This window comes from Schistocerca americana, chromosome 5 (assembly GCF_021461395.2).
Source record: "Schistocerca americana isolate TAMUIC-IGC-003095 chromosome 5, iqSchAmer2.1, whole genome shotgun sequence".
Lineage (NCBI taxonomy): Eukaryota > Metazoa > Arthropoda > Insecta > Orthoptera > Acrididae > Schistocerca > Schistocerca americana.
Window position 1 is genome coordinate 613,702,182 of NC_060123.1, and position 23,612 is coordinate 613,725,793.

A 23,612-nucleotide genomic window follows, 5' to 3' on the forward strand; every position below is an offset into this window, starting at 1 on the left:
ACTACGCCCGTGTCTCCAGTCCACAGTTGTTCGCGTTTTGTTTGAAGAACATTCTTGGACAATTTGAGCGAATGATTTTGCCACCCTGATCGCTCTACATGAATCCCATCGAACGCTTATGGCACGTAATCGAGAGATCAGCTGGTGCACAAAATCCTGCGCCAGAAACACTTTCGCAATTAATAGACGGCCATAGAAGCCGTATGGCTCAGTATTTTTCTATCAGATCTCCAACAACTTGGTGAGTCAATTCCACCTCCTACTGCTGCACAAAATCGGTCAAAAGGCAGTCCGACACGATATTAGGAGCTACCCTACGACTTTTGGCACCTCGGTCTATAATCCCTGTAGTCATCCGTGGTTTTTTACGTAGTTCTTTCATGTCCTTTCTGATTAATTTATATGGAAAGAGTTTTCAAATAATGACATGAGTTTACTATGGAATGAATTAAATTTTATGTTAGCATTTGGTTCATTATACATTTTATCCTAGAACGTCTCTTGTAAACTATTCTTAAATGCATTTGTCCTGGCTTTTCAGTTATTCGAACTGGTTTCCACTGACACGATTAAATACTGTGAGGCATTGTCTTATTTATCCTAAGCATCTGAGCGTCATGATAGGAGAGAGCATTTGTTACTCAGTACACACTAACTTTCTTTCTCTGACCTTCACCAAAGTAGACATTATCAGTTAGGGTCCTACTGTCTTTACCCATAATCACCTTCCGCCTCGACGTCGACGACTTTCAAAAACGATAGTTCCAATGGCTCTAAGCACTATTGGACTTAACATCTGAGGCCATCAGTGCCCTCGACTTAGAACTGCTTAAATCTAACTAACCTAAGGACATCACACACATCCATGGCCGAGACAGGATTCGAACCTGCGAACGCAGCAGCAGCAACGCGAATCCGGACTGAAGCGCCTAGACCCGCTCGGCCACAATGGCCGACATGACGAATTTACTTGTAACGAGAACATAGAATGAAAAGTAGCACCACTGATGTTAAATACTGACATGCTAGATGTACCGCACAGGGTACTTGTAGCCAAACGCGCACCGACCTGTAACGGGCAAGCAGCGTCTGGTAGCTGGGCCGGCGGTGTCGGCTGCACTTTCCGGGGTCTGAACTGCGCCGCAGTTGCCGAGAGGAGACTGTCCTGCCGTCACCTGGATGCCGCGTTTAAATCTAGGAGGACGCGGCGTGCATCGTGACGCGTCAGACGCCGTCTGCGATAACGGTGGCGGATCCACCTCAAGGCCAGAGTCCGTTTCCCAGTCACCCACACGGGAAGACACTACGATGCACGCATTCGATTATACTGCGCTCTGCACGTACCTGAAATATCGGTATGAGGCTGATTTTCTTTCATTTACACAGACCACACTTCGTTGGCATTTGTAACAAATATAGCGAACAGGGCCAACTCTTCCCTGCTATAAGCTCAGTAACAAACTTGACTACGCGGTGTCAGGCAGCCGTTCTCATGACGTCACAATCGTACCGTTGCGCGGATACGTATGGACATTTCGGCGTGTTGAGCTTATTTTAAGTCTGAAACTTGTGTCGGAGGTTTAGTAGCCTGCGATGGTGTCTCCAGCATTAGTAAATTAAAGTTTAAGCGGAGAAACGTGCCTTGTTTTAGCTGACTTTTTGGGGTGAGTCATCGATCTTCTGTATGGGTTAATACGCCCCCCACGAATTCCTCTCCTGTGCCAATCTCTTAATCTCAAATTAGCAGTTGCACATAACGTTCTCAGTTATTTCTTGGATTTATTCCAATCTGTACCCTCTTCTACATTATTTCCCCTCTACAACTCCGTCAAGTATCATTGAACTGTTTGTGTGAAATCTTATGGGACTTAACTGCTAAGGTTATTAGTCCCGAAGCTTACACACTACTTAACCTAAATTATCCTAAGGACGTCACACACACCCATGCCCGAGGGAGGACTCGAACCTCCGCCGGGACCAGCCGCACAGTCCATGACTGCAGCGCCTTAGACCTATCATGGAACTAATTCCCCGATTTCTAAACACATCTCATATCAGCCTGTCCCTTTTTTCGTCTCACTGTTCCTCAGATATTCCTCCTCTCGCCAATCCTGCGGACAACCTCATCATTTCTTACCTATCCAGTCTATTTAATTTTCAACATCCTCCTACAGCATCAGAGACGTGTGTTGCGTTGTCGACCAGCCGGGCACCGGGTGAATGATGATTATTCCGAGGTGACACCAAAGTCTACGGCCTTTTTGCCTCACACAGGGGCATGTCAAACAGCATTTTGAAGAAATATAATGTGAAGTATCTTTTTCGATCACCAACCACGATCAGGGTGCTTTTAGGTTTCGTAGAGGATGATCGTGGATTGAGTGAGGCGGGTGTTTACCGTATTACTTGCAGTTATGGCATACATAGGCTAGACTATCAGTGCTGTGGAGGACCGGCGTATTGAGCATAAGTGCCTCACACGCTTACAACAACAGAGCAACTCCGCCATTGCACAACATTTTCTTGTCACGGTCCCGTCATCCTATGGAATGTAACAACACGGAGATTATGGCACGCACTTCCAGCTATTCGGACGGTGTTATTAAGGAATCTGCTGAAATTAAAATAGCAAGTAACCTTATAAATACCGATGGTGGGTTTTGTTATATTCTACTTGGAATTGTGCTCTCCTATGTCAAAAAACAGAGGGACACATTTTGTGCTACCACACCAGTCGATTATTAATTTCATTATCGATAACTTCTGAGGCCAGTCATCTTTGGTTTGTGATGGCGCTAGTGTTTACAGTAGTTTGTGTGTGTGTTTTTTTATCTTTACTCGAGGTTATGAACTCCCTTGCTCAGTACTTACTGTTTTTTACGTTTACTCGAGGTTGTAAACTCCCTTGCACAGTACTTACTTTCTACAGTATTGCCTTGAAAGTGGACGGGTTTCCTCCCGTCGAAATATCGGCTGTTATCGATGATTTCGTCTGGCTGCATTCCTCTAAGTTATTTAAACATTGTCTATGGCGTGAGAAACTCAGGACTACACCACCGTCTTATTACCTTTCTAATCTAAGGCCTTCGTTCTTTGTCTTCCGTGGTTACCAGATAATACGGTAACGGCACTGGTGTCTCGCTAGTTGCAGCACGAACCACTTGTAGCGGTCGATACGTGGATTCTGATGTCCAAGGCTACGAATTAGCGCACTCTCCAAAATTTGTGCAGTGTGCTGAAATTCTTTAGCTTGCTCCTGAACCCCGTGGACCACTTCCTGTCATTGTGCTTCCGGTTTTATCAGAAGGGGCGGACGTGCAGGGGGATGTGACAGATCTTTCTCAACGCCTTCTTCTGCTGCTGTAGCAATCATTAGAGACATATCTGCACTTGTAGGCTGCGTTCCATGGATGTTTGTTGTTGAGTAGCTCACTGAGGATGACACCAAGATACTTAGCTGTACTCGTCCAATGTACTGTTGTGCCAAAGAGGGTGATGTCCGTTGTGGTTTGTGGAAGTCTTTTCTAGAGTAGCAGAGCATGACTCTTACAAGGGAAATTCCCCATCACACACCCCTCAGATTTACTGTTAAAATGGTCCATTGGATAGCGCGTCACTCATCCGCGTATAAATTAAGAGCGTCGATAAGAGATTCCTATCACAAGACACTCATACATACTGTCCCTAATGCCGTGTATGACTCATCAGACATGTTGTCCGGAGGAGGATCCGGTTCACTTATCGCCTTGTCATCAAACGTTTGCAGTTCTCATTCGAAAGCCACTTTATAACGTGCTACTTGCGTAGAACAGATACGAGGTACCTCACACCTCGCTGTTACAAACGGACGTTACACCTTAACACAGACACAAATTTGAATACAGAGAGGAAAAAACAATTGGCGCTACGGGAATCCGAACACGCCTCTCCCCCCTTGCAGTCTCATATCGTGACTACGTGATCACGACGTCATGTTTTTTTCAGCATAGTGATATACTTCTTTTGCTTAAACTGTTCACTGTTTCTATTTAGCTTTTTTTTCACCGTTCTGTATACCTTTCTCCTGTTTTCGCGCTTGATCTGTGTTCAGTTTTTGACGGGCTGTCTGCAGAGCCCTCTTACTGCCAAATCTGAGGTGGGTGCGATCGGGAGTTTCGCTTATTAGCTGCGTAGAAGCCAATGCGCCATGTGCTGTCCACTTCTAGAAATCACTGCGGGCTTCTTGGGGGCGTCTCTAAATCGCTTCGTAGTGGCTGAAGACTACAAAGTTTTTTTAAACATACTTTACATTTTCTACGTGACGTAAACTGTTTGAGTAATGACCCGCGTGGAAATAGGGAATTTGCAGGAAAATACCAGACACGGTGGTACATTGGGACACTAAATCACAATTTTAATTATTTAACGGGCAGTGATGTTGCCGCGTAAGTGTGCATATTAAATAGACACAATTTACAGTAGACACCTGCAAAGAATGCCTGCGAGAGCTGAGGGGGAGAGCGGATAAGCAGCACTTTGCCTCACTCTAGACGCTGGTCTGATTGCAGTCGAACCCACTTCCTGATTCAAGGCACGTGACGTGGCTGTGAGATCCGGCACAGCAATTTCTCTGACCGTACCTGTCCTATCGGGCGCTAGTCACTGGAGCTGCTGAGATCCTGCAGGGCATTGAAAATGGCTCTCTTGAACTCATCGATTACATAATCCCATGACAGTCGTCGCACCTAGAGCAGCACTAGGAGAAATTACACAGAACATTAGACACCAGTCTACCACGGGAAGACATCCTGACGCTGTCGAATTACGACACGCCTGGCACACGTTTATGCTTCTTACGCGAGGCATGACACGATTTTCTCTCGAACGACCAACATTCAGGTGCCATTTCTGGATGACAAACCCACCGTGGAAACTCTCCTTATATGCAGGATGTAGATGGTGTTACTCATACCTGCAGTAGCGCTGGAAATCCGCGTATCCCAGCACCCCAGTATGATGTTTGTAACACGCTGGATGCCTTCGTGGTGCCCCAATTTCAATTACCAGCAGTACTAATTCAGCTTTGAATAAGCACATCCCAGAATGCCGAAGGAGGATCAATGCGAGGGAAATAAATTTAATTTAAAAATGGACAGAAGAGAATTACTAGCGGTTAACATTCCGCCGACGACGTCGTTATGACACACTCCGCACAAACTCCTATGGAACGACGATGGCGAAGTATATTCGCTGTGTCCTTATCAAAGAAACCAATCCAGAATTTGACTTCAGTAGTTTACAGAAAACTACGGAAGATGTAAACCAGACTAGTCTGCAAAGGTTCAAATGGCTCTAAGGACTATGGGACTTAACATCAGAGGTCATCAGTCCCCTAGACTTAGAACTACTTAAACCTAAGCTAAGGACATCACACTCATCCATTCCCGAGACAAGATGCAAACCTGCAACAGTAGCAGCAGCTTGGTTCCGGACTGAAGTGCCTGGAACCGCTCGGCCACAGCGGCCGGCAGTCTGCTAAGGATTTGAACGTATTTCCTCCGGAAAGCAAGAGAAAGATTCAATCATTGTTCCAAAAAATGAAAAGACGATTGGAGACGGGGCTGTGTGTCACACCGTGCTGAATGTCAAGCAAAATCTACCAAAGAACTGTCATGAGGCCATGATGTGTAACTTTATTTTTCAGTAGTTATTCTGCTACTTAAAGTTAAGGAAACAGAAAGGCTAGTAATTAATTACGTCGTTAGCGTTACAAGTGTGCCTTGTAGTTGGAAATATTTTAAGACACTTGTTGAGAGATACGAGTTTCGTCGTTCCAGTATAGTGACCGTCATCACAAACCAAGTTAAACTGTACGAAGTCAGTTTTTGTGGCAAGACTGATATGGGAACAATGGTAGCAAATGCTTACAATTCACAGAAATATTCCACAACAGACACAATTTTTGTAAGCAATGGCTTACGTGTGGTAGAACATACACTCCTGGAAATGGAAGAAAGAACACGTTGGCATCGGTGTGTCAGACCCACCATACTTGCTCCGGACACTGCGAGAGGGCTGTACAAGCAATGATCACACGCACGGCACAGCGGACACACCAGGAACCGCGGTGTTGGCCGTCGAATGGCGCTAGCTGCGCAGCATTTGTGCACCGCCGCCGTCAGTGTCAGCCAGTTTGCCGTGGCATACGGAGCTCCATCGCAGTCATTAACACTGGTAGCATGCCGCGACAGCGTGGACGTGAACCGTATGTGCAGTTGACGGACTTTGAGCGAGGGCGTATAGTGGGCATGCGGGAGGCCGGGTGGACGTACCGCCGAATTGCTCAACACGTGGGGCGTGATGTCTCCACAGTACATCGATGTTGTCGCCAGTGGTCGGCGGAAGGTGCACGTGCCCGTCGACCTGGGACCGGACCGCAGCGACGCACGGATGCACGCCAAGACCGTAGGATCCTACGCAGTGCCGTAGGGGACCGCACCGCCACTTCCCAGCAAATTAGGGACACTGTTGCTCCTGGGGTATCGGCGAGGACCATTCGCAACCGTCTCCATGAAGCTGGGCTACGGTCCCGCACACCGTTAGGCCGTCTTCCGCTCACGCCCCAACATTGTGCAGCCCGCCTCCAGTGGTGTCGCGACAGGCGTGAATGGAGGGACGAATGGAGACGTGTCGTCTTCAGCGATGAGAGTCGCTTCTGCCTTGGTGCCAATGATGGTCGTATGCGTGTTTGGCGCCGTGCAGGTGAGCGCCACAATCAGGACTGCATACGACCGAGGCACACAGGGTCAACACCCGGCATCATGGTGTGGGGAGAGATCTCCTACACTGGCCGTACACCACTGGTGATCGTCGAGGGGACACTGAATAGTGCACGGTACATCCAAACCGTCATCGAACCCATCGTTCTACCATTCCTAGACCGGCAAGGGAACTTGCTGTTCAAACAGGACAATGCACGTCCGCATGTATCCCGTGCCACCCAACGTGCTCTAGAAGGTGTAAGTCAACTACCCTGGCCAGCAAGATCTCCGGATCTGTCCCCCATGTTTGGGACTGGATGAAGCGTCGTCTCACGCGGTCTGCACGTCCAGCACGAACGCTGGTCCAACTGAGGCGCCAGGTGGAAATGGCATGGCAAGCCGTTCCACAGGACTACATCCAGCATCTCTACGATCGTCTCCATGGGAGAATAGCAGCCTGCATTGCTGCGAAAGGTGGATATACACTGTACTAGTGCCGACATTGTGCATGCTCTGTTGCCTGTGTCTATGTGCCTGTGGTTCTGTCAGTGTGATCATGTGATGTATCTGACCCCAGGAATGTGTCAATAAAGTTTCCCCTTCCTGGGACAATGAATTCACGGTGTTCTTATTTCAATTTCCAGGAATGTATTTTCAGTTCATATTCTGAGAATAAAGTAACATACAATTTCGTTCGAAATAATCGAAAGGAAGAAGACACTTTGTGTCCCATAGTCCACAATAACAGTAGAGGCGAAAAATTTAGTACAGAATCTCATAGAAAATTTATAATTTTGTATGTGAAACGAAGTCATGGTAATGATGCCAGCGTTTGTTTACTGATGCAGTATCTCTTACAGCCCCCTTTCATACAATGGCCTAAACGTTTTTCGTGAATACCATAACAACAGCATGATTCGTGATGTATCTTCGAGTGCTTGCTGTGGGCTTCTGTTAGTGAGCCAGTTCTCCTAGGCGTTAAGGGAATGAGATGAGGAGGCGCTAGTGAACCAATCCGAAAACTTCAATCTCTCGTCAGCGTTCTTTAACTGACTGGGGTCTTATTCCCTATGAATTACTATTTCTATTAACAAGTAGCTTCGCCACAGGTGTACCCTTTTCTTTACACCGAGATAGAAATGGAACCCTTTAGACCAAAATGAGTCTTCATAGCTTTTCCCCTACAACCAAACGGCGTACACTCTATTTTAAGACTTTTCAACTTCTGCATTCGTCTTTTCCGACTGTGGACTGGTCTCCACAGTCTAATGGTGAATCCATATTTCACCTACAGAGTAAAGTCCCATTACAACATCAAGAGTCCGACATTTGCACTAACGTATTCAGATTCAGTTTTGAAATGCCCATCTTTCGGCGCTCTTGATCTGATGCATGGAAACAAATTATGGCTATCAGTAATACACTCAGATTCTTCACACGCAGTACGCAGTTTATGAGAAACGCAAATGAAACATTAGATACATCGCATACCGGGTTTCATAGCCTTAACACCCACTTCGTCTCGATGTGGGGAAAGGTGTTTCGATTGTGAAGCGTTCCCCACATTGCTTCCTTCTTTGGTTACATCCGACATGTCACGACTATTGCCCTAGACGATAGCGATGATGATGATGATGATCATGATATGGTGGTGAGGTCGCACGACAGCAAAGTATTTAGCATCCGTGGACTGACTACTCTACATAATCTGATTCGACATCATGTTCGTCGTCGCTGGGTGTGTCTCTTTTCTCTCAAGACCAAGGATGGCAATGTTGTGGTGGCACAGAAAGACACATTACATGCTTTACATCAATTCTGTGTGGCCTGTATGAGGTACTCATTCATGTCACTATGTCATACGATTTGTTTGTTCGAGCTCTGGTTCCTAGACATGCACTTACTTATAATCCTGCGAGTTTAGATGCGCGACGTCTATAACCCTGTTGTCAGATCGCCTTTTGGTAAGTCGCTAGGATTGGATGGTCTGCCTAGGAAGATTTATGTACGTTTTTGTCGTTTGTTGGGTACTACTTTCACATTGTTTTTGATCGAATTGTTGAGAGAGGGATTAGTGCCCATCTCGTTTGAAGTTAGCAAAGTCGTGTTAATTCCTAGGAGTTCTCCTCAGGCAGGAATTGATAAATTTCACCTGATCACTTAGATTTTAGTTATTAGTCGGTGGCGAGGGCGGTGAATAGCCGGTTGTCTGGGTTGCTGGAGAAAGTTGTTGCAGGCCATCAAAGATGTATTCCTGGTCGTACAGTTCTGACTGGAGTAGCTGAAATTTTAGGTGTCATACTTGTGGCCACTGTTACTTCTGTACCTAATGCTCTGTCTTTTGGATTTTGATAAGGCGTTTGACGAGATCAGCCATGGCTTCCTTCTGCAGGTACTGGAGGCCGATGGGTTTACAACCGACGTGCACAGCGTCTTGTCCAAGCTTCTGTAGCTGTCAATGGCCAACTGATACCCTCAATTAATATCGGTAGGGATTTTCCTTATGGAAGCACGTTTCCACTGTCGTTGTTTGTTATATCACTTGTGCTCCTTTTTCCAAGGATCGTCGCTCCGTTACGAGTATGGAATTTCTTGGGCATGACGATCCCGATGCATATACGTGGAGGATCTGGTTGAGTTACTCTGTTCTCCTGCTGAAAATTCGTTGGTCTGGGCTATGTTGGATGCCATTTCCCTTGTATCTAGCATCCGAATCAATGAAGGCAAGTGCTGGATGATGAAATTATGGGGTTTTGAGAATGCTGTCATTTCGAGGGCGACAGTAATCGATCTTCGAGAGCCATAATTGAGCAGTCTCTACTCCAAATGCCTACACTTAACTGGAAGATGTAAGGTGCTATCTTGGAAATTGAACGGGGTTCCCTTAATCTGCTTCAGAAAATTCGGATCCTCGTTACCAACAGTTTCGGCAAAGCATATCACATCGCTCAGATCTCTCTGCTTCACACAATGATGGCTAGGAAACTAAAGTAACTGTCTAGTCGTTATTTATGGAAGCATCACATCTTTCCATTGCGATATGAGGTGGCTGGGCGTGCCCATTTCCTCGTGGATTCGGACTTACCGTTATTGAATGAAAAGCGTCTGTGTTATTTGTTTGGCCCACAGTGCTGACTATCCCTCAAGCAATTCGCACGTTCAAAACTATTTTATTTTACTGTCTGAGGCCGGGCGATCTTTAAGTGCCTGTCGATGTTGGTCGATTGAATTTCCAGTTAAAACATGCTTATGAATTTTATGTTACTGTCAGATATTAGGGGGCTGATACCCTACAGGGGCAGCATCTCACCACCTCATTTTTGTCAATGCGTCAGGAAGGGATTAACTATACGGCGCCTGTTGAAAAGGCATCACAGCAAAGTTCTTGGAAGACGCTGTGGTTTCATCTTAACCTTTCTGTTGTACCGACGGTGGTGGCGTGTTCTGGTATTAGGTGGTACATAACCTGTCACCCATCAATGAGCGCCTATTTCGTACGTTGAAACGTCCCCTTAGAACAATTATACACGACTGTCCTTAAACTGATACACAATATTTTTTAGCGCAACGCAATCTGAGTTTCAAAAATCCCTACAAAATAATGGCCCTGACTAACATTAACCTATAAGTTTCACAAATCACTTACCTCACAAAAATCTTTGCTACTCAAGCTACTGCAATACAGCGAGCGCCACTACTGCCAGCTAAATAAAAGTTTCAAAGTACTGAAGGCACTAACTACTGATAGGCATAGTTAGCAAATGAAAGATTTTGATAGAGAACAACCAATGTATTTACCTCAATAGTCATAATATATATAGCAGTTCATGACAAATTTCAAAACTCCTCCATCTCTCTCCCCACATCCACCACTACTGGCGGCTCACCTCCAACTGCGCAACGCTACGCGCTGTTCACAGCCAGCTGCCGCTGCCCAACACTATAATGGCAGACAACAATGCAAACTAGACACAGACTGCACACAGCACAGCCAGTGATTTTTATACCGAGCGCTACGTAACGTTGCCAATAAGAAAACATAAACAGCCTACTTACATAGCCCCCATGCTCCCCACAAAAAATTTTACAAATTTTTTTGGGCAGTGGCCAATAATGATTTGATAAAATTTTTCATAATTACAGTAAGAAAGATATCAAATGCACACACTTCCTGATACAGTGTTGGTCAAAAGCTAAAATTTTATCATAGTCTGTAAAGACAGTCCTGATTCATCACAGTAAAATTACAGTGTTTTTCTTTTTTTGTTAAAGTCTGAACAGCAAAAGAAAATGCACACGGAAGTAGTGGATTTCCATGCAGTCTTGAAGAAGTAGTGTTGTCCTTCCAACGGAAAGACAGTGCTGACTCTTGACATGCTGACAGGTAATGGGCCACAACAGAGCAAACCCACCGCAGAGTCAGTCGATGTTTTGAAGAATATTGGTAGGTAGGTCATCACAGAGCAGACCACTGTAGTCCTGGTAGAGATTGTGGTATTGGTGGGCCACCAGAGGTGCAGACCCACTGCAGTCCTTGTAGAAATGATGGTACTGGTGAGTCAGCAAATGTGTAGACCCACTGTAGTCCTTGTAGAAATGGCCAGCAGCCATCTGTTGTGACTGCGCAGGTGCACAATCACCATTGAAGAGTCTTGCGGATAATATAGCAAGTCCATAAACCACCACTTGTGCACTCACAAAGTTTTTGGAATTGTCCTTAGAACCAGCAATGCTGTTATCCAGTCCCTTGCTGAATTATTAACACACGTGCAAACACTAACAGTCCCTACTTCTCACATATTGTCCATATACTATGACAAACAGAAACGTGTGCAGTGAAATGGAACTTACAAGTTAATAATATGATGAACTGGTGTCAATTACAATTTTATAACATAGAATACAATTACAAAGGTACAAAATACATCATTAAAGAACATAACAATACAGAGAACATTTGTAGTACAGGCTTTACAAAAGAATCGAAATAACATATACGTCATTGTTACAGGAATTATGACATGAGTACATACATAAAAGATCAGAATAACTTTCAAAACATCAACTTCACACATGAGCATTAAAACAAAACAGAATAAATAATGTCTAAACATCTTTACAAAGTAAATAACATATTATTAGAAAAATTCTACAACATAACTCTTATTAGCTAAACACATAAAGACAGGAAAAACGCAAATATACAAGAGTACACAAACACATAGGGGGATAACACAATGGAAAGGACAGGGTTTGTTTTACTGCAGTATTTTGCATGGAGATCTCCCTTTGTTCATCATTATTCCCAAAAGTACTATCTAAGCCTGCTTTCTGTATACTGTTCACATCCTCGTTCAAAATAGTTTTTCTCCACTGTACACTACTTTTTTTTTATATCTTCTCAATGCATGTCTTCCAATTCATCTCAACTCGTTCTCTTATATAGCCTACCCCCTTTTTAAGCTAACTTAAATCTACTGAGCTCAGATGCTAAACTAAGGGACGAGGCAATGCAGCAGCGCAAAACAATTAACGCAAACAGCAATGAAAAAAATGCAGATTTGCGAAGCAAGCATCATTATAGAAATTAGCAAAGCAATTGCAATATTACAACTAATATAAGGCAATGTGCAGCAAACAATAAAAATAAATCATTAGTAAAACTGGCTTCACAGAGTAATACAAAGTCAAATTCAGTAACATTATGCCTGGCAAGCAGCAGCAGTAAATGCTATAACGTATACCTAAGCAAGACAAAGCTCAAGCAGAAAAAATTGTACACTAAAAATGGCCATGTCTAATACCTATGTCAATTCTTAACACTATAGTGATGCATCACGAGAACTTACACTAGCAGATAAGTTACCAAATCGTAAAGAAATTGTTTATGCAATTCCCGTGAAGGGAAATGTCTATTTATGTGCCCTCGTTTTCTTGGAAGTAGATCATAAATTTCTTATTGACTGGATCTGTAGGCATAAAATAACTACACTCCTGGAAATGGAAAAAAGAACACATTGACACCGGTGTGTCAGACCCACCATACTTGCTCCGGACACTGCGAGAGGGCTGTACAAGCAATGATCACACGCACGGCACAGCGGACACACCAGGAACCGCGGTGTTGGCCGTCGAATGGCGCTAGCTGCGCAGCATTTGTGCACCGCCGCCGTCAGTGTCAGCCAGTTTGCCGTGGTATACGGAGCTCCATCGCAGTCTTTAACACTGGTAGCATGCCGCGACAGCGTGGACGTGAACCGTATGTGCAGTTGACGGACTTTGAGCGAGGGCGTATAGTGGGCATGCGGGAGGCCGGGTGGACGTACCGCCGAATTGCTCAACACGTGGGGCGTGAGGTCTCCACAGTACATCGATGTTGTCGCCAGTGGTCGGCGGAAGGTGCACGTGCCCGTCGACCTGGGACCGGACCGCAGCGACGCACGGATGCACGCCAAGACCGTAGGATCCTACGCAGTGCCGTAGGGGACCGCACCGCCACTTCCCAGCAAATTAGGGACACTGTTGCTCCTGGGGTATCGGCGAGGACCATTCGCAACCGTCTCCATGAAGCTGGGCTACGATCCCGCACACCGTTAGGCCGTCTTCCGCTCACGCCTCAACATCGTGCGGCCCGCCTCCAGTGGTGTCGCGACAGGCGTGAATGGAGGGACGAATGGAGACGTGTCGTCTTCAGCGATGAGAGTCGCTTCTGCCTTGGTGCCAATGATGGTCGTATGCGTGTTTGGCGCCGTGCAGGTGAGCGCCACAATCAGGACTGCATACGACCGAGGCACACAGGGCCAACACCCGGCATCATGGTGTGGGGAGCGATCTCCTACACTGGCCGTACACCACTGGTGATCGTCGAGGGGACACTGAATAGTGCACGGTACATCCAAACCGTCATCGAACCCATCGTTCTACCATTCCTAGACCGGCAAGGGAACTTGCTGTTCCAACAGGACAATGCACGTCCGCATGTATCCCGTGCCACCCAACGTGCTCTAGAAGGTGTAAGTCAACTACCCTGGCCAGCAAGATCTCCGGATCTGTCCCCCATTGAGCATGTTTGGGACTGGATGAAGCGTCGTCTCACGCGGTCTGCACGTCCAGCACGAACGCTGGTCCAACTGAGGCGCCAGGTGGAAATGGCATGGCAAGCCGTTCCACAGGACTACATCCAGCATCTCTACGATCGTCTCCATGGGAGAATAGCAGCCTGCATTGCTGCGAAAGGTGGATATACACTGTACTAGTGCCGACATTGTGCATGCTCTGTTGCCTGTGTCTGTGTGCCTGTGGTTCTGTCAGTGTGATCATGTGATGTATCTGACCCCAGGATTGTGTCAATAAAGTTTCCCCTTCCTGGGACAATGAATTCACGGTGTTCTTATTTCAATTTCCAGGAGTGTATATTAGTACATATATTAAATTTTATTTTAACCAATGCTGCAGTGCAGCTAGAAACTAGATATTAAAGAAAATGAGCAAATATGTACAAAGGAAGGCATGAAACATCATTCATTAGCCATATGGCATTTCATAAGGCAGTAAAAATTCTCTCAATTCTCGAGAAAGACGCTTGTCATAATCAGGGGTGCAGATGTAAGTATCTTTCCAAGTAATGAGCGTGTCGTATTTGCGGTGCTTTCTACAAGGAATGTCAATAGCGAGGATAATGGCCTCCCTTTTTTTTCTTTTCTACCTGTGCCTCTGAAAGGGGCACACGCTAATGGCTTTTTTTTTTCAGGCGACTGTCGCCCTGCTGGGTGCCCACGACGCATTACGTGCAGGTGGTCACTTAACTTTCTTACCGAAATATTTACGACACCAGTTTCCGCTACAGTGACAGTCTCATATAAAAATATTTCACAGGTCAAGAATTTGCGTTACAAATCCTGTAAATATAACAGAGTCCAAAAAATTTTTGCCGGCATTTTGATACATTCACGCATTTACACACATTTCATAACTCTTAAAGTACGATTCTTGGTTTCGAACATCCTTTTTCACAAGTCAGAGTCCCTAACCACTGTTCATTACTCCTTACCTTATTACACACATATATATTCGTCGACACATCAATCTTGCGACGACACTTCAATATTTCATCATAATAAATACATAGCATAATCAAATAACTCATATAGCATCAGCTTATTGATCATAAACATACCGCAACAGCATAATACACATCATCATCGTGATAATAACATCATAACACCTCAGTCAACTCTCAAAATCGTCGTAGCTTCCTCCAATAATTTCAAAACCTAAAAAAAATTCTCTACTCATGTCAAAAGTGTCAGCTGCCTCAAACGTACATTAAAAATCGTAATCCCTTTACCAAATACATCATTCGAAGCTCTCATAGTATCTCAATGGTTCTGAAAAAATATGAACAGTTCACAAAGTACAGACAAAATACAGTTTCATAAGTGTGAAGTTATCCAACTGTGTAATTACGTAAACACCTGTCACTGATGTAGTAAAAGAAGTTTCTTTCTCTGTTAAATGATCAGATAGCTGTGTAATTCTGTGTTAGAGAAATATGGTACCGACGTGTAAAGTTGTATAAGCAAATACCATATTAGCTAGGGCTCCTTGTGCTTGCCAAACACATGGTACACAAAGTAAGCATGTACCCCCCTGAGGATTAATGTTATTATACCCTCAGGTGTTACAGATTACAACAATGGAATGAAATGTATTACGGAAAACCTTTGTATTATTGTACTTCAAATATCTTTAAAAATAAATGATTTAAGTACAAAATTAATCACTCAAGTACATGTCCTGTAGCGCTAAATGTGCGTCTTGCTGTGTGATAATCTATGTTGAAGTGTTGTAGTTATTGTCCTCCGAAAGCTAAGTTCTGCAGAAGCCAATGTACTTACCTCATCATAAACAAAAGTGAAATGCTTTGCGTATAGATATCTTAGTTATTACGCTTATTGTTGTGATGAAGAAATTACTGTGCTGTAACATATTGTTGTGCTACGGAAAAGGCTGTCTCATTGTAGCTATACCGCAAAAGTTACTACTAAAACATGTTTTACTTTCCAGAATAACACAGAAAACTGTGCAGATATAAAACAGATACACCGCAAAAGCAACCTTGTAAATTGTCACTCATTAGTAGCGTCGTGATAAAATCGTGTAGCTGTCACATAAACTAACCACTGTCTCATCTGGTATCTCACAGAAAGTACTTTAAATCCAGAATGTATTTTCAAGTAAACCAAAATGTTGCATTAGATTCTCATTAGCAGTACATGTTCTAAGTATGTAAGCCTTATAGTCGTTACGTAATTGAGCAACTAACAAGCAAGAATGTACACACACAATAACACTGTGTCATCTGTTCACAATAACAATGCATTCATAATTTCTGTTTAAATAAGTTCTCTTGGTTCTTGATTGGATATTTAACTTCAAACATTGTTACATGTTAACAGTTTCTTAAGTCTGACAAAGCATACTAGAAATGTGAAGTGAAAAGTTTTATGGCAAAGACAAAGTTAAAAAGCAGATTATCTCTCAATAAATGGTTTTACATGTGAAATCTGGTGTAAACCTTTACTCATCCTAGTACTCACAGTTTGATTTGAATGCAATTATCATGTTGTATACGTCGGTAAGGAATGCTAAAATTTTTCTCAAGGTTAGCGTGTATGCTATTTTTTTTTCCTGAGCCAGCCGGCGCAGGTGGCTGCCTGCGATGCGAGTCATTGTCTGTCTCTTTGTTGGCGCGCCGTTATTGGGATTAGGAGACCTAACTTCTACAAATTCACGTTGTCGAAAGTGCCCTGCTCTGTTTGAATCCCGCCAGTTCTGATGAAATTCAGGTCTGTCGTTATGATTATCTCGTCGGTCGTCATGTCGGTAGATTCCATAGTTTCTTTCTTGTCGGTCACTTGGTGGAGAATTTCTCCCTGAATCGTAACTGCGCGCTGGACCGTTGCGTCTAAAGTTATTCTGTCTCCCTTGATAATAATTATTTTGGTTCCCAAATGGTCTGTTTCTCTGATTGTCTCTGTGATAGTCACTACCGCGGAGAGGTGATCTTTCCCTGTAATTGTTACGACTCTGCCAACGGTTGTCATACGGGTGGTGTCTGTTTCGGTCACGATTTACGTTGAAAGAATAGCCTTGTCGTATATTATTTCTGTCATCGCGGAATTGTGATGGATGTGATCTGTAATTGTTGTGCTCCTGTTTCCGCGTTCCCCGATTGTCAGTGTCAATTTCCAGTTCTTGTAACAGTCCCTGAAAAGCCTCAATGTCTTCTTTGCAACGTCCTGCTAAAATAATATGTCGTAAATGTTCAGGTAATTTGATTAAGCAAACGCGGATGAGTTCTGAGGGGCTGTATGGGTTTGCCAGGTACTGATTCTTGTGCAACATGTCTTCAAAATATTTCACAAGACTGGAAAATTCAGATTGTTCGAAATGTTTCATCATTATGATGGTATGTTTTACTCGGTCTTGTGTAGCTTGAGACCAATATGCTGAGAGGAAGGCATGATAAAAATCTCCTTCATTGTGGCAATCGTGAATGACTGATCGCATTCTTACAGCTGGTTCATTCTCCAAGTAGCCACACATAAATTCTATCCTGTGCTCTAATGACCAGTTGGGAGGAAAACAATGAGAGAATTGATGGAGCCATGCTTGTGGATGAATGTCGTTGCCAGAATTCTTAAATGTTTTGAATTTATGTGTAGTAATGAAAAGCTTATAGTCAAAGTCATCATGTCGGCGAGTCGCATATCAGTCATTGTTATGTCGTGTCGGCGGTTCCATCTCAAAATTCGGTGCACCTTGCCAATTTCTTTCATAATTTCCGAAGTGCCCTGTGTTATTATTTTGTGGCTTTTCCGTATTTCTAAGTTCCTCTTCCTGTGTTGGAGCGCGAGTGTCCTCTGAAATATGAAATTTTTGTATTACTTGTGCCAGCTGATCATGTACTTCCTGGATTTCTCTTTTGTATTGCGTATTAATTTGATTCTGATTTTGTTTGAATTTCTTAATTTGTTCATACTCTTCTGTGTCAGTGATGGCTACAGGTCTTGTGTCATTCAGGTCATCATCTACCTTTGCAGATAAGTTAGTGAACTGATCCGAAAGTTCGGCTACTTTCTCCGATAGTGTACTTATTTCCTCAGTGTGTTTTTCTGAACCAAGTTTGAGAGTGTCCATTTGTGTTGAAATCGTATCTACTGTGTCCTTTAAGTTTTCTTGAGTTTTTGCAAGTTGCGTAACCGAATCGGTAGATGCAACTGAGTCAATTTTAGCTTGCAAGGTGTTGTGATTTTCATGAACAATAGTTTGCAGTTCTTTTATGGCTGCTTCATGATTCTGTAATGCATTTTCATGACGCGAAAAAATAGGTTGGAAATGCTCATAAATTTGTGTTTTTACGTCATTACAGACTTTTTGACATTTCGATTCGATGTTATGTAACTCAGTAGTTAAATCTTCACGTGTTTGTTCAAGCGTGGTGTGAAGATTTTGTTCCATTGCGTCTAACTGTTGCTGTGTTTGTCTCTGGTGTTGTTCCATTGTGTCTAACTTTTGAAGCTTTTGCTGTGTTTGTCTCTGATTTTGTTCCATTGTGTCTAACTATTGAAGCTTTTGCTGTGTTTGTCCCATTTGTTGTATTAATTGTAATAACAATGCATTGGTGTCTGAAACATGTTCCTCAGTGCTTTTCGGCGGTGAATTTGCACCGGCAACATTCACATTTTGACAAGCGGAAAATGTGTCTTGACTCATTTGAGAAAACGGTGAGAACCCAAAACCTGAGTCTACAGTATTTGCTATATTGTGTTCTGTCATTCCCGATTCCTGAGGCGAGCTGTTGCCGACCGATCGATCGATAATGCTTCCCTGTTCACTACTTGTTTCACTGTCTACACCATTATTTGACGCCCGCTCCATTTCCCTATGCACAGTTACCAAATTACTACTTTGAACATTAGTAAATTCATTACTCGGCGGCGCTGATAAGCTACGCTCGTCGTCACTATTATTTCTCAGTTTACTTTGGAGCCTAGTATTACGTTTTTCACACGCCATTATTGCCACAATATTTCACACGATAACACAGAAAAGCACAATTTGAAGAGCAAAAATAAGAGAACACATTAACATAGCACTAAAAAAATATCTAGTTAATTGCACGCGCTGCTGAGAAATACCTGGTGTAAAACTGCATGCATGTTTTACTGTACCACAATGAAAGACTGCAACTACAATGGAGATTCTCTCTACAATTACGCGCTAGCAATAAACAAAAGCTACACTAATTACACAAACTACAAGAAAAAATCAGAAGATTCCAGTGAGATATCCTCCCCTTTGAACAATTTATACACGACTGTGCTTAAACTGATACACAATATTTTTTAGCGCAACGCAATCTGAGTTCCAAAAATCCCTACAAAAGAATGGCCCTGACTAACATTAACCTATAAGTTTCACAAATCACTTACCTCACAAAAATCTTCGCTACTCAAGCTACTGCAATACAGCGAGCGCCACTACAGCCAGCTGCCGCTGCCCAACACTACAATGGCAGACAACAATGCAAACTAGACACAGACTGCACACAGCACAGCCAGTGATTTTTATACCGAGCGCTACGTAACGTTGCCAATAAGAAAACATAAACAGCCTACTTACAACGTGTCTTAGTGTCACGGATTAATGCAGTAGCTGTCGCGCCGTATACACGCTACAACATAGATTTGCCTGACATGGTCAGGAAGTGAAATGTCACTGGCTTAAAAAGCAATTAGCGTATCTGACTCGATCTGATGAGACTGCCATTTCGACTGATATCCTGCTGTGTCCGGACTCTTCCGAGGGCAAATTCAAATACGACTGCATCGCTGTTGGGCCACTACGTTCATTACATTTTGAATGATGGGGGCGACATGGACCCACTTGCCCCCCAGCAATATGTGGCCACTGCGTTTTGGAAGTGTTTGTTCCTGCCGCAGCGTCGCGACTTATTCACCAGCATGCTGAACCTCATGCTTCGTCGTCACGGTATCGGTTGAGGTAACCGGCCCTCGTAGCATTCTAATCGTGGCACCTTTTGAGGTATATTTTTTCACAGTTTATCTCATTTTTGTGGCAAAGTTGATCTTTTCAAAAAATGTAGTAGCTGGCAACGTCCGAAAAGGGAAAAAGTATTTTTCTTATTTTGGTAAGTGTAAGTGGTGGTACCATGTAAGAATAACTCCAGTTTTTGTTTTATTCCTTTTTGAGTAGCAAGTTTAACTTGCAATTTTAGAGAATTAGTTGGAAGGGAAGGGTCAGCGCGACAGAAGCTCATATGGGGGATCCACGTACTGTTGTTGGTAGAGCCAGGGACTTTTTTTTTTTTAAGAAAACGTGCTAAAGCGTCTGGATACGAGCCGAAGGGCTGTAGGATCGAATCCCAGCGCGATTTCTTTTTTTTAACTCTGCCTTGTAACCTAGCATTCACCTCTCAAGACGTGGAGATCGCACGAAACGAAACGTAAAACGCTGCAGGGGACGCAGCTTTGCCTCCAATTCTGCCAGAGATACTTTACTGAGTGGTTCTGAGTAACCCAAGTTTCATACAAATGGAATATACAGGGTGTTTCACAATTCATGTTACATACTTCTAGATGTCGTAGACAGGATTTACCACATCCAGCCGGCCGCGGTGGTCTCGCGGTTGTAAGCGCGCAGTCCGGAACCGCGTGACTGCTACAATCGCAAATGGCTCTGAGCACTATGGGACTCAACTGCTGTGGTCATCAGTCCCCTAGAACTTAGAACTACTTAAACCTAACTAACCTAAGGACATCACACACATCCATGCCAGAGGCAGGATTCGAACCTGCGACCGTAGCAGTCGCACGGTTCCGGACTGCGCGCCTAGAACCGCGAGACCACCACGGCCGGCGCTACGGTCGCAGGTTCGAATCCTGCCTCGGGCATGGATGTGTGTGATGTCCTTAGGTTAGTTAGGTTTAAGTAGTTCTAAGTTCTAGGGGACTGATGACCACAGCAGTTGAGTCCCATAGTGCTCAGAGCCATTTGAACCATTTTTTTGAACCACATCCATTTTTACATAGGAATCCACGTCCAGAAACGTCATACAACGACGGTACGGAACATCAAAGCTATAGACGGTGTCACCTGTAAATGTATGTATATACAGGGTCATTCCGCGATGGTGTTACAAGCTTTCTAGGATGATGGAGAATTACACATGTATCAATCTGAGGTAAGGGACCATCTACCGGAAACGAACGAGTTGAAAGTTACAAACGAAAACCGTTCTGATTTCTCTGACAGTGTACTACGTGTACCGGCACTGTTGTTGCTAAAATTGTAGGGTACACCTTTCAGATGTGTTAGTATGGACCAAAACAAGGAACAAGGAAAAAGTATCCAGTAAACATGGGCTCTAAAATGCGTATCTTAACAGCTATGAGCACCTGTTCATCTTCGGCACTGTGAAACACATCTCCCCTACTGAATAAGTGCTCGTATCTTTTAAGGAATGCATTTTATATCCCATTTTACTGTACATTTTCTCTTGTCTTGGTCCATACTACCACCTCTGAATGTTGCCTACCCTACAATCTTAGCAACAACAGTACCAGCTCATGTATTTCAGTGTCGGAGGTATCAGGACGGTTTTGCTTATAACTTTCAACTCGTTCATTACCCGCACACTTCTCCGTATATGTATATCCAGGGTGATTCCGTGATGATGTTATAAGCTTTCTAGGATTATATATATATATATATATATATATATATATATATATATATATATATATATATATATATATACAGGGCTATTACAAATGATTGAAGCGATTTCATAAATTCACTGTAGCTCCATTCATTGACATATGGTCACGACACACTACAGGTACGTAGAAAAACTCATAAAGTTTTGTTCGGCTGAAGCCGCACTTCAGGTTTCTGCCGCCAGAGCGCTCGAGAGCGCAGTGAGACGAAATGGCGACAGGAGCCGAGAAAGCGTATGTCGTGCTTGAAATGCACTCACATCAGTCAGTCATAACAGTGCAACGACACTTCAGGACGAAGTTCAACAAAGATCCACCAACTGCTAACTCCATTCGGCGATGGTATGCGCAGTTTAAAGCTTCTGGACGCCTTTGTAAGGGGAAATCAACGGGTCGGCCTGCAGTGAGCGGCGAGTGTGGGAGGAACTTGATTATCGGCTTTATGTCTTTCGAATCACTAAAGGGGCACACATCGAACATTTGTGAATGCCTAAAAAAACTTTTTGAGTTTTTGTATGTGTGTGGAAAGCATTGTGAATATATCTCAAATAATAAAGTTATTGTAGAGATGTGAAATCGCTTCAATCATTTGTAATAATCCTGTTTATATATATATATATATATATATATATATATATATATAATCTACTAAGTCTCTTCTCTACAACCTCCAGTACTGTGTAACATGAAGTGTGAAGCACCCTGCAGATCAAATGTCGCTGTAAGTACGCAAAAATTTAATTTCGGAGGCCACTATGTTGTTGTGTTCAATTAAAAATTGTCTACCGACATTCTTACGCTTGCATTTAATTCTTACATTTATCAGGCAGAACATTACTGCCACTTAACTAATAACCGGTATGTCCACTTTTGGCACCGGGCACAGTTGCGACGCGTCGTGGTATGAAGCAATGAGGTCTTGGTAGGTCGCTGGAGGGACTAGGCACAATACCTGCTCACATGAGTCACCTAATTCCCGTAAATTCCGATGATGGGGAGGATGAGCTCCGACGCCACGTTCACAGCCCAGATGTATTTGGCTGGGTTCAGATCTAACGATTTGGGGTCAGGACCCCAACTGGAACTCACCACTGTGTTCCTCGAACCACTCCATTACACTCCTGGCCTTATGACATGGCGCATTATCTTGTTGAAAAATGCCACTGCCGTCGGGAAACATGATCGTGATGAATGGGTGCGAGTGGTGTGCAACCAGTGTATGATACTCCTTTGCCCTCACTGAGACTTGCACGAACTCCACTGGACTTATGAATTTCCTCTTGAATGTTCCCCAGAGAATAATGGAACTACCGATAGTTTACCTTCCCCTGGAAGACGACGGATTCGCGGCGTCCCATCGATATGATGAGGAATTCTGCTTCATCAGACCATGCAACATTCTCCCACTCCGCCAACGTCCATTGTCGATGGTCACGTGTCCATTTCAGTCGTTGTTGCCGATCTCACGGTGTTAACATTGGCACATGCATGGGTCGTCGGCTGCTCAGGCCAATCGTTGGGAATGTTCGGTGCACTGTGTGTTCAGACACACTTGTACACTGTCTAGCATTAAAATCTGATTTAGTTCCACCACAGTTCGCCGCCTCTCCTGTTTTACCAGTCTGTCCAGCCTACGACGTTCGATATCTGTACTGAGCGATGACTGTCCAATCCCACGACGTCTGGTCGTGATTTCACTTTGGTTTCACCACGTGTTGAAGACGCTCACCACAGCACTGCTCGAACACCCGACAAGTGGTACAGTTACCGAAATGTTCGTGCCAAACCTCCAGCTCATCAAAATCTTCCCGCCGTCATACTCAAAAGATAGATTGCGTATTGCGCACATTCCCCATTCTACACACGGACAGCTCACTCGCTGATACTACATGCACGGTGCACTTCTCTAACTAACAGTCGTTCCTCACCAGGTGAGGCTCCTATTGCCTGGACGGGTTTATATCGATAGTAGATCGCTGATCAAAATCTCCTTGCTCATCAGTGTATATCGTTTAATATGTGTCTAGCAGAACCTGTGGAGCCTCCACGAAGATTGCGTTCACCACTC

General features: G+C 43.9%; 1 protein-coding gene across 2 annotated transcripts in view; it reads right to left on the reverse strand.

The window, feature by feature from the left end:
* The window catches only part of LOC124615976 (cytochrome P450 6k1-like), a 98,939-nt gene that overhangs the window by 56,293 nt on the left and 19,034 nt on the right, over positions 1–23,612 (reverse strand). Inside the window, exon 1 of one of the 2 annotated variants that reach the window (XM_047144178.1) lies at positions 1,070–1,146. The exons of the other annotated variant lie outside the window; for it this stretch is intronic. The gene's annotated coding sequence lies outside the window, so the exon portion shown is untranslated. Of the gene's footprint in view, positions 1–1,069; positions 1,147–23,612 lie in introns of those variants that run through there. 2 annotated transcript variants of the gene reach the window in all.